The 12,811-nt window shown below is 46.3% G+C and overlaps 1 protein-coding gene across 2 annotated transcripts in view; it reads left to right on the plus strand.

The window, feature by feature from the left end:
* Window positions 1-3,135: 3,135 nt before the first annotated feature.
* Window positions 3,136-12,811, plus strand: part of LOC126541736 (sodium/potassium/calcium exchanger Nckx30C-like) — a 259,728-nt gene continuing 250,052 nt past the window's right edge. Inside the window, exon 1 of one of the 2 annotated variants that reach the window (XM_072286453.1) lies at window positions 3,136-3,831. The gene's annotated coding sequence lies outside the window, so the exon portion shown is untranslated. The remainder of the gene's footprint in view (window positions 3,832-12,811) is intronic. The other variant, XM_072286454.1, reaches the window with a different exon arrangement.

Here is a 12,811-nt window from a genome sequence, read left to right on the forward strand (position 1 = left end):
TAAACCGTGGATTTGAACACTACCCAAATCCACGCCTCATACAGTAGCGTCCTCTAGGGCTGAACTGCGAATCTTAAAGGCTATGCTTTTTTCGGTTGAATGCGGCGGAAGCGATTTTGGGAGCCGATAGACGTCATATTTTGGACGCCTCATATTTCAGCGACAGCTGCATCCGAGTAATCAATATAAATCTCGAAGGCCATACTTTTATGGGCTGTAAGTGCCGAAAGTGATCGCAGGCGCCGGAAACACGTGTTGCCGCGACATTTTAAGTAATGACGGCGGACCGTGAACGAACCCCATCCAGACCGAAATTCTCGACCGCGATTGGCTCCCTCCCGCAGCTTGCGCAAGGAAGCCAATCGCAGCCGAGAAATTCGATCCCAATCGGGCTCTGTCGTAATAGGTAGTGTCCAAATTGGTCCGAATCCATGCCTACGGGTGCGTCCTCTAGGTTTGAAATGCGAATCTTAAAGGCTATGCTTTTGCTGGTTAAATGCGGCGGAAGCAATTTCGGGAGCCAGAAAACGTCATACAGGCCATTTGCATGGACCCGACCATAGGTATTTATTTAGAAACTCTATGGACCCGACTGAAGAGGGTCGAGTCGGCTTGTCGGGATAGAATGTGCCTGTCAAGTTGATGTAAACGCTAGCCAGTCGGGATGAACGAACGTCGAGTCGGGCTGACTCTATCGGGTTGGGCATGGGGTAGGGTGACCCATCCCGGCCCGTTTGCAGTGTGCATGTAAGCGCGGACGGGTCGGGCCCGCCAGCACCGAGACTTGTACGGGACCACTGTGACGTCACGATTTACGTTCCGACAGTGGGAATAGTATCAGGACATTGAAAAGACAAGCACTGTGCAGTGCAACCTCATCATGGTAATTATATCCATGAAATGGAGCTGTTACAGACGTCAGCGGAAACCGGAAGCCCAGTTTGAACGCGTTGATGTCTCGGCTCGACAAGGATGCTTTGCCTGAAAGCGACTTTCCAGGACAGCTAAACAGTGGTCCAATGTGCTTCGGTGGGGCAGGGGATCCGCCCGTGTAATTATCCGACGTCGACCTGGCACTTTGCCGTCTTCTCGTCTTCATAATTAACTTCAGTTATTAAGCTTACTAGTTTGGGAAGGAGCGCGGGAACTGCAGATATTAAAGGTGTGGAGTAAAAAAAAAATAAGGCAGCTCGCACAACATTTAGGTAAGGCAGCTCCAAGAGTTTCGCGGACTTGCTGAAAGAAACTTGCCGAACGCCGGCAAAGCTTGAGGTTGCAACGGCTTACCCATGTTGATATGGCCCCTGTCACTACACGAACTCTCACTCGTCGTATCATATGACGCTGAAGATCTCAGAGACCTTAGAGGAAACTATAAAGATGCATGCTAAGGTTGCCAGAGGGAGATCTGATGTTGCTGTCGTACAGCCGCCATGGGAACGCCGGCATGAACAAGCGAAATTTCTCCTCCTAAGCTGTAGGCTTTTCCATGTGTAAAGAACGTAAGCAATCAACGCAGCTTTCAAGCAGCAAAAGAATGTCGTTTTGCTCTTCTTAACATTTCGCGCATCACCATCTTCCTGGAGAATATTCTCTTACGCAGTTCGGGCTCAAGTCAGACGACTCTATTTCTTTTTTCGTACTGTATTACAGAAGGAGCGACACGACAAGGAAACAAAAATGCGGCCATGTTTTCAATTCAAGACAGGGCCTAAAGTGAAGCGGCAAGGTCTAACCTGCTGCGATAAAAAAAAAAAAAACCTCACCCTCCCCCCAACACACACACACACACACACACACACACACACACACACACACACACACACACACACACACACACCAAAAAAGCAAAGGAAAAGAAGAGAAGCAGACGAGAATGAAGCGTGAATATTTAGGAAAATATTTTTCTGTTTCTTAGTGGGGCTTCTTCGGAAGTTAGACTCATTTTCGTTCCTAATTGCGACTCCATAGTTGGTACACCGTTTCTTTTTTTACTTGGTTTTCATTCTCTTGCTCGAGGGAAACTCTTCTTGCTAATATTCTGAGTTCGACCCCTTTTCCCAAGGCGCACCGTTCCTCACCGCACAATTTATCATCGCTTTCATCGTGTTCTATTGAGGATATTACGGCGGCCGTAATCAGGACGCCATTTGTGCCTGCTGACATCACTGGAGAAAGCCTCATTTACCTTGCTTGCTTTCTTTGGCACTACCTTCGTTTCATAGGGAGACCCGTCTGGCCCTTTCTCCCTCCTCCTCTCTCCTTTTTGCTTCTTTCCTCAACATGTCGCGAGGTGCTCGTTCGCTTTCGCCTTCGTGATCGTTCCTTACCTACGAAAAAAAAGTAGGAGGGAGAAAAAAAAAGCGGGGGGCGGGTGAGGAAGGAATGTCGGAGGTGCCGCGCTGCAGTGCAGCCCGTCGTCGCCGCATAATCGCCGACATCCCCGCGAACCACCGATCGCTACTTGCTTCTGATGCAATTCCCGCGCTTTTTGAGTATCGATGCGGCGGTGCTCCAGTTTCTCCGAGGGTCGACAGCTGGCGCTGACGAGCTTCACGGAGCCAGCGAAGCGAAATGCCTGGCAAAAAGCGCGTGGAGGAGCGCGCGCGTGCGTACGCGCGGGCGTCTTGGAACGCACGTCTGGTCACGTGTTCGGCACCGCAGGGCCCTGATTGGCCCTATTGATTGAAACTGAGCGAGAGAGAGCTACGGAGGAGAGTCACCTTGCTGCCCAAACAGTGAGTGAGTGAGAGAGAGAGACAAAAGGGCAAAGAGAGAGTCAGGGGAACAGGCGGCAAAGCGGTGCGACAAAGCGAGCGCATAGCGCGTACGCTGCAGCAGCGGCCCAAAATCGTCAACATCAGCAGAGGAGGGCCAAGCACAAAGTAAAGCAAGCGGCGGGCGGCGCTCAGCCCTCGCAGCCGTACGCTCAAAGTGGGCGAGGGAGTAAAAGTACGCTCGAAAGGGAGAGAGAAGGGGAAGAAATTGGGGTGTAGGAAGGAAGGCAGCGTCACTGCGTTTTGAAGGGGGGAGGAGGCTACGGGAAAGGAAACCGCGTGTGTGTGAGAGAGAAAGGGCGGGTTATGATCGCGCTTCGGGGAGGAGAAGGGAGGCTCCAGTGGTTGAGCCCCGGGGCCCGAGCACAACCTCTGCACAGCCGTAGCCGGGGGTGCGAAGTTTCGCTTCGCCTGACGCGGCTGCCGGCGCCGGGTGAACTTCGGCCGTCTCTCGTCGACGGGGCAGAGGAACCGCGCAAAGAACAAAACGAAGCCCGAGAGAATATTCGCGGCGTTTAATTCGTTCCTCTCCAGGCAATCCCAGCCCGCCGTCGTTTCTCAACGGTGCGTGTGGTGTAAATGCTGTCTTTCTGCATACGCGCCTCCCAGTACTGGCTCGCCATCTCGACGTCTCCGGTGACCGTGGTGTCTTTGCCGTTCAAACAGGATTCTACCGTCTAACTGACGTCGTTGTCGCTGACGGGACTGCTGTCGTCATCGGCGGAGTGACTTGTGCGATCGCGCCTTTGCTTAGCTTCCTACATACTGTTTTGTTTCCTTCACCTATCGCTCGCTTGACAAATCATTCGTGACTTCAGCGTTCTCTGACCGCGGCTGAGTCGTTTTAGTGCTTGGGGAAAAAAGTACACCGTGCTCTCCCGAAGGACGTCCCTTCGCTGCCTCGCCCGCGTAGCACTGGCTGAACGACGCCGGTCGGTGCCGGAGATCCGCGGGCCCTAGAAGGTCAAATCTACAACCCTTCTTGCCGAAGAAGGAACGGAAGAGGTCAGCGCTGGGCGTCACTGCAAGCCTAGAAAACTGACATCTACCCAAGGTAAGTTGTATGTTTCAGGTCCGGAACTTGCCAGCTAGTGGTCCAATGACGAGCAAACTCTAATGTCTGCACTATAACGCCAAAGAAAGTATATTGAGCTAAAGAAATACTGCACACTGTACGGCTTAGTCATTCTGGGGCTGTATTAGGTAACATTCCTGGACAAGCGCAAACTGTTAATGTGAAAAAAAAAAGAGCGAAATAAAACAATGCAGATAAGCATGTCCATGCATATACATGGTCTGCTCCGCATGACACCAGTAACAGGACCTTGGTTGATATTACTTCTCTGACGTCCCTGCAGTTGTTTGGTGTTTGCGAATGTACCACAGTGTGCTCTCCTCCTCGGACTGCAGTTCACCGTGCGTTTGATGCGCGGGTGTTTACCGACGTGCGAGGGTGCGGATCGAACGCGCTCTCTCTCTTACGCTGCCAACGATGCAGGGCTCCGCGGCGCGCCCCAGACGCTAAGGAGGTCTGGCGCGCCATGGCTAGACGCCGGTCCCACGAGTCTTTGCGTCACGCGGCGGCGAGAACGTGCGACTACGAAGGCACATACATACATACATACATACATACATACATACATACATACATACATACATACATACATACATACATACATACATACATACATACATACATACATACATACATACATACATACATACATACATACATTAAGTTGGGAGCAATATGGTAAAGAACATCCAATTCGTTCTTAAAACGATTACTCATGATGTGGGAATTTGAGTATGACATATTAAATATAACAAGCAGTTTCCCGTTAGTCTCCCTATGCACTTTGCAGGCTTATGTGTGTTTAGCCAACTATGACCCTTTGAAAGAAATGTCGGTGTTCCCTTTCATATTGCCCGAGGGTGTACACACAGCACAAGCACTTGTTTCGCATATCACACCGCGGGATCTCCACCTACACTGTAAAAATGTTTACACTCTTAAGGGTGTTTTCTTGTCGCACTGGTAACCCTTAGGGCCTTACAAAAATTTTATTGAGGCCGACAACGGAGCTCCAACTAGACGTGAAATGACAAAAGTCGTAGGTGAAAACTATGTAATCATTCTGATAGCCTTGGGCGCACAGAAATATCCGGCAAGGGAATTTCACAGGGAGAGATACGAAACTCTCCTGTCGGATATTTCTGCGCGTCCAAGGCTGTCACAATGATTACATAGTTTTTAACTACGTCTTTTGTCATTGCACATCTCGTTAGAGCTCAGTTGTTGTCCTCTATAAATTTTTGTAAGGCTCTAACAGCAGGGATGTTACCAGTGCATCAAGAAAACACCCTTAAGGGTGTGAACATTTTTACAGTGTAAAAGAGCAGCATGGCGATACTAGTTCTATTCTAGTGTAGCATTAGTTTACTATAGTGAGGTTTATCCACACTCCAGCATTACGGCACACAGTGCCTGTTGTCGAAGAATTGGCTGTTATGTAATGTTTAGCGGTATCCGACCAGCGCTCCGCACCGAGGTCCCGTCAACAAGCTTCAAGTCGGCGTCCGTTGTGTCATGTCCTGTAGCCTGGTGCGATGGGCAGCTTGACAGGAGCTGCTATCACTGGATCAGAACGCGACGAGCACGCCCAATACGTATGCACCTTAGCAGCGGAATGTGTATCGCCATGGCCATCAGGGGTGACATTATACCACGTATGTAGCTTATCAGACAGGGCACTCGACATCAAGCACGCCAAAAATCCTGCAGCATATAAGCGAGCATTTAACAGCCGTCTTTGGTTGTAACTATATAATGCGCGCGTGCTAGCGCTCGACTGCCGCGCGTGATATCAGCTCGTGCAAGAATCACGCCATCTCCCGCTTTGAATTTCTAACATCAACGCTCGCTCATGTGTCGTTCGCGTGATGGATATTCTAATGCTTTATGATTATTCATTTAATCGTTATCGCGAAGACGCGACGATGATAATTTTGAGAAAACTACTACAATCTCCAAGATGCTGTGTAGGGTGCAAACCAAATTCTATAAACAATCCGCAGTGGCTTATAGTGGCTGTGGCACGTTCTACAGCATGGTTCCAAACACAGTAAAAATTCAAACGCCGTAAATATTTTATGTTAAATAAAATTTAGTTCAAATAAAAAAAAAGCTTGAAAAGTTTGTATATTTCGGTTTAACTCTGCATACTAAACGGCGTGAACAAAAAATTACCAAGGCAGACATTTTTCCTATGGGCTCTTTTTATGAGGCGCAGCGTGATGTTTAAGAGACGCATCACTAGATCGCTTGCCCATTCAGGGAACCGCATTCAGCTGTGACAAACTTGTTCTTTGTTGAGCAGCTCGATTTACATTCCGTTTTAGCGTTTGACGTTCGAAAGCCATTCAAGGGTACACTCAAGCAGCCTTTTCATTGGTACAGGTGACGCGACTAATTTCGATAGAATAAGAAGAGGAACAGCGCGACACAGGACGAGCGAGTAAAGAGCACAGGACAGACTCGCTCGTCCTGTGTGACGCTGTTTGTGTTTTTATTCTAAAGATGAACCAGCCAGCCCCATTGAACACACTACTATTTTCGATGACGTTGGGTTCTCTAACACGTACTCAAAGAGCTGTACACGAGCACTTCTTGTGTAATCGCGGACGGAAATCGCACCCATGACCCCGTGTTGAGCTGCAGAACACGCCAATGCGTCGACGGTTCGCTGAGTGAGCAAACGAGAGTACCGCGTGTCTTTCAACTTAACTCATTGCCGCATAAAAGAAGTGTATAGGAAAATGCCTATCTTGGTGTTTTTTTTTTTTTTTTGAAGTCTTTAATATGCAGAGTTGTTAAACAGAAAGTTCAAAATCTTTCGATTATTTATTTGAACAAAACTTGATTTCGCATAAAATATTTAGTACTACGTTCGAATGAAGTTGTTTGGGTCCGTAGTAGCCAGAAGCTGGTTCCGGGTCCAATGAAGAATGGACATCGGGTAAGCATCGGCAGACAAAACGTGAAGGCAAATCGTTTCGAAGATGTAAAAGAACGGATACATACAAACACTGCTCTGCTACGGATTCAAACCACAGTAACACAAGTGACTACACTGACATTGTTTAAAAAAAATTGAATGCTGTGGGAGTGATTGAATGAAATTTTGCGAGGACTTTAATTCAAACAGGTGTCTGTTCCACATATTAGCTCCCACGAACTGTATATACAGCGATCGCTGACCATAAACATTCTTAGTCGGGGGAATGTAGAACCATTCCAGAAAGAAAATTTCGAGTGGCGCGGATTGGATTCTGCAGTAATGATGTAATGAAGCACTTTACACTCCCCCCCTCACCCTTCTCCGTATTTTGGAACCTTTTCTACAGTAACCTGATCGCGTAAAGCTAGATGTGTCTGCCGTAACTATAGAGTCTTGCGAGTTCAGCGAATGCTTTAAAAAAAAAGAAAAAAAAAAAACGTTCAGCGTGGATTTTCTAACCAAAACGCTTATGCGTCTTCCCGTGCGTGTATGAAGAAAAGTTAAATTTTATATAGAAGCGATGTTTCCGTGTACATATATATATATATATCCTTAAATGAAACTAGCAGTACTATACGTCGTTTCAAGAAGATCACGACAAGCAGAGTGGTGGAACCGAATGAAAGACGCCCGACATATCTCGAATATCTGCTCCCTTTTCAATATTACGTGCATGCTATATCCGCAGAACACCACATTAAGCGTTCAGGCAGGCTGTCTGAATGAAGCAAGAGGAGTGTAAAGAATGCGCATCACGGAAATCGCTTCATCCTTACATGTTCCTGTCTGCATGGGGCTATATTACGCGCCACATACACATCTCAAGTGCGAAATTTTGGAACTTAATGGGCGTGCCTCGTCCTAATCGTATGCTGTGCAAAGTTGACGGCACTATATAGTATATAGCTTGAAGTGACTTTTGAAGATTCCGCAGAGTTTGGAATTCAGAGGGATAAAAAAAAAAAGAACGAGTAGGATCATTTTCACGAATTAAGGAGCGCGCGCCACAGCATTGCACCACCGTCCCCGCTATACCGAATGCGCAATATAGAGGGGAAAGGGGGGGACAAAAGAGGGAAAAGGGGGAAAAAGGAGGGCTGCTTGTAAAATTGCAGGTCGGTAAAATGAATCGCATCGATCTCGCTTGCGAAACTCGAGAGCGTATAGATGGCATTGTAGGGAAGAAGAAGTGCCGTATACGAAAGTGCAAAAAGAGTGAGCGTGGGCGCGGAGGGAAAGGGATCGACTCAATTCTGCTAAGCCTTTTTCGGGACACCACGCGAGCTGCGCTATCGAACTTTATGAATCCAGACGCTCGTAAAGAGAGCAGCAGCCCTTTTGTTATCCGGCTTTGTTGTGTATGACATTCGGGAACGATGTGCGCCTAACAGGATGAAGTCTCGATATTACCGCTCTATAGCGGGAGAGAGAAAAGAAATACACGCCTCTAAAAGGCTGCTTCATGCGGCGAAATTGTTATTGCTACATTTTTAAAGGGAACGAAATTAAGTAAAGAAAGGGAGACAGTGCGCCGCAACGTACGAAAGAAAGAAGAGCACGGAATCTTACAATACTGGTCGTAAATGTTGTATTCTGTAAATTGGAAACTGTATAAATGGAAACTCTGTTACGTAGTACAAACTGTCGAGGCACGGGTATACCTGTGCATTGTCTGTCTATTTTGTATGCTCGCTTGCTTCAGCGGCCAATTTTGTTTGCAAGCGATATCCCAACTTACTCCCAAGGCGCGTGCGTATGTGTTTGGTGAGGTGTGTGTGTGTGTGTGGGGTGGGAGGGGGGCGAAGGAGCTGCGAGTGGAATTTGAGCTACATTAGTGACTTGAGAAGCTAAATTCATGCGACACGACGCACCGAAGGTAATTGTGCGGACCAGTGAGCGTGACCTGGCTCGCGAACCGATTGGGCTGAATCGGTTTGCGGCGTGCGTTACACGATGCACCGAATCACGCCGTGCTTAAGGACGCCGCTGACTAAAGCTGTCGTTCGGTGCCGGTGAGTGACGTCACAAGTGGCCCACACGATGAATCAGTGATTTTATCCATCGCGCGAATATAGATTGTATAGCCTCCGAGCAGAAGAGATAGGAGGGAAGAATCCGCTGTAACGGACATATCAATTGTCCCATTTGCTCTCTAAATGTTTTTTGTAACCACTAGAAAAAAACCTATAAAACATGCTTAGACATTTTTATTTTGTAACGTATATAGATTATGCGTAGACGTTCTGTAGACTTATCGCCTTGCATTTTGTTGTTCCATGAATGACCAAATGCTGAGTATACGTTCACGTGTGCCATATATAGACGTTATATCGCAGAAAGCAGAAGTACACATGACTTACTTCATGCACTCTAAAAACAGTTGCACCATTTTGATTGTATATTTGCCACACAACGGTAATCGTCATCCGTCTTCTCCGCATGCATTTCCTTTCTTTAACGCTGCGAGCCCGGTACTTTCCAGTCACGAATGGCATGCGCGTTATCAGTGTGACGCAGCATTCTCGACAGGAAAGTAGCGAGCGCCGAGTTTTCAAGGAAGGAAACGCAAGCAAAGCAGATGACGATTATCGTTGCTGGACAAATATACACCCCAAAGGGTGCAACCGTTTTACACTCTAAGAAGAGTTTACACCCTTTGGAGGGCCCCTTTCTGCCACAGAACGATAATCGTCATCTGCCTTGATGCGTTTCCTTTCTTTAACGCTGCGAGTCCGGTACTTTCCACTAACGAATGGCATGCGCGTTCTTAGAGTGTAAGAGTGCAGATGACGATTATTGCTGTGTGGCAAATATACACTCTAAAGGGTGTAAACTTTTCTTAGAGTGTGTGTTCACTCTAAGACAAGTTTGCACCCTTTGGATTGTACCTCTGCCACACAACGATAATCGTCATCTGCCTTAATGCGTTTCCTTTCGTGAAAACGCCGCGCCCGCTACTTTCCTGTCGGGAATGCTATGTCATGCTGATAACGCACATGCCGTTCGTTACTGGAAAGTACCGAGCTCGCAGCGTTAAAGAACCGAAACGCGTCAAAGCAGATGACGATTATCGTTGTGTGGCAGATATACATCCCAAAGGGTGCAAACTTTTTTTTAGTGTTTAAGAGCAAGCTTTAGCTCGGGTGCTCCTATCTAAATACATGTAAAAGGAGAATTCGTTTTTCTCGACAACCACTGCACCAAATTTGACGAGATTTGTTGCATTTAAAAGAAAAACGTAAAATCTAGTGACTGGTTGTTTCGAATCTTTTATTTAGTTTGTGAATTTTTGTTAAGAATTGGCGAAAATATAGAACTTTCAAAAAACGAAACTATCAAGTTTACAACACTGTAACTCATCAATAAAAATGATAATACGATTCTGTGAAATGCATCTCATAGTACATCCAAAGCGGACAAAATTGACATGTTACATATGGATCTCAAAAAATTTAATAACTTGGAAATACAGCTTTTGCAGAACCCTTGTAAACGACGTAACAAATTCCCGTAAGAAGTAAAATGACATATCGAATTTGTCCGCTTTCAATGATCTAATGGACGCCTTTCACAGAACCGCGGTATCTGTTCTTGATGCAGAGCTATGAATATTTAAACTTCGTGCTTCTATATTTTTCAGACTTCCGAGTTTTTGTAAATTCTTGTAACAATATTGAGGCAGCAAATCGAAATTCCGCTTCCAACAGTCACTAGAATTCAACGTTCTCTCTCAAATGCAACAAATTTCATTGATATCGGTCCAGGGGGTTATCTCAGAAAAACGTTTTCGCGTTTTACATGTGTTTGAATAGGCCGCGTCGGATACGGGCCCGAGCTAAGGCTTCCTCTTAATCAGGAGAACGCGGATATCACCCGCCGTACTCTCATTCATATCTCCGTGTATGATCATTCCCTGAAATAGAGGACGACCTCCGAGTAGCGCGGCCTGGTTAGCTGCATGCAATGGAAACGGATAAGCGGTTTCGTTTGCGCAGCTCTTATGATCCATTATTGTCACCGTCAGGACGATGCGAGTCGCGGCGAGCGTTTGCGCGCGACCCATTTGTTCACTCACTGAAAAAAGTGAAGACTTTTCTTCGTGCTTCTGCTAGTAAACGACAATAAAGTATGCGTATTTGAGAGAACAGATAATCTTTGTTTACGGCTTTCTCCCGGGCGCATTAATTTCCTTGCTTCTTTTCTTATACCTTTCGACACCTAATAAAAAAGACAAAGAAAATGCAATCAGTACACTTGATTCAATATCGGGAGCCAATATTTTGGCGGATATTAATATAACCAAGTGCATTCAGAACCAATGCCTCTATACGACAAAATTACCTGTATTACGAAATAATAATTTTGTCCCGGTTCTCCTGCGAGCTTTGCGGCGCGCGATCTTTACAACAATGTGACCTGTATAACTGAGGTTTCCGGAGACCCAGAGCACTTCGTTATAAAGAAGATCGACCCTATTCAATTCAAATGAAAAACAAAACAAGAAACAAACAAACTTGAGTGATCATCATATTAATAAGCGTTCTTTGGATGTCAAGGGAATTTATGATAACAATCGTTTCTGGAGCGCAGAGTAAACCGAATGTTTTTGTTGTTGTTGTTGAAGACAGCTGTTTTGTCCGTTGCGCGTGTGTATACACTTGCGTTCATTTTTGTTTTTTCGCCATACCTTTAGACCGCGTTTGGTACGTATTTCGTTCCAGTCGTTGCATTGCGTCGGTTTTCATATAATAAGACGAAAAGAGCAGAATACCGCGAAGGCGCAGTCCGAACAGGCGGCGCGAGAAGCGTGTCATCAGATTTACTCTGCCCGTTTATGCGCGTAAAGCATGGAAAAAAGAGAAGCGAAAACAAGTTAAAAGAAAGATTTTGCTTTGGAAAGCTTTATTTCCGTATACGCTACGAGTAGATACGTGAGTAGAACTTCTCCATTGGCAGCGAAAAGATGGCAAAAGGTAAATAAGGTGAATTTCGTGCCGGAAGGGAAGTGCCTTCTTCTTTTCATTTCTTTTCTTTTTTTTGCGCTGGAACGCAGAACTCACTGGTTTATTCACTAGGCCTTTGAGTGGGGAAATTTTATTTGCCAAGAGTGGGCAACTTCACGGGGTGTCTTTAAAAATTTTTTTGCTTCCACTCGGCTCAAGACGGCGTGACCGCCTCGCGGAGAACACTTAATTTCATAAACTCTGTAATCTAATCACGGTATTACATCTGGAGCGGAAATTAAGAAGAGTGGCATCGTATAGGGGTCTCGCAAAAGAAGAAGTAAAAAAAAAAACCTTTTAAATTCTCCCTGAAACCGCACACTATATAACGGCGCGTTTTTGAATATTTATTTTCTTACCACGGGAAGGAAGATACCACGTGCGGTAGACGAAGCGTAAGAATGTATATAATCGAGTAAAGCAAAGGCCAGGGCTGATGTCTCGAGCTGAGATTTTGGAAAGTCCCAATCCTCGTTGTCTTATTGTGGGATGTAGGGGATGGAAGAGAACGTGAGCGAGAATGTTGAAATACAGAAGAAATAAAAAGATGAAAAGAGAAAGCAAGAGAGAAAGAAAAAGGAAAGAGTGAGGAAGCTTCGCAAGCATTTCGCTAGTTTTTCAGGAGAATACTCAAAGGCTCTCAGCAGCTTTAGCAAAAGAAACGAGACTGGCTCTTCGTTTTTACGGAGACAGCTGTTAAGAGTACGTCATACCAATTTCGCGTCACCTTGTTACAGGCAGCGTCGCCATGTTCACATTGGTAACCATGTTGCTTTGCTCAGAAAGCCTCCCTCCATTGCCTCCCTTCGTATAGTAGTGACGTCAATAGGAAGGGGGGGAGGGGGGAGGGGGGGGAGAGGAAGGGAGGGGGAGGGCATACCGTGCCGGGCGCAGAGCTCAGGAGGGTGCAGCTTGGCAATGAAGGTGGTTGGGTGAAATGGCAAATAATTATTTGTCAAAGAAGCGAAAA

The sequence above is a fragment of the Dermacentor andersoni genome, chromosome 2 (assembly GCF_023375885.2).
Source record: "Dermacentor andersoni chromosome 2, qqDerAnde1_hic_scaffold, whole genome shotgun sequence".
Classification (NCBI taxonomy): Eukaryota; Metazoa; Arthropoda; class Arachnida; order Ixodida; family Ixodidae; genus Dermacentor; species Dermacentor andersoni.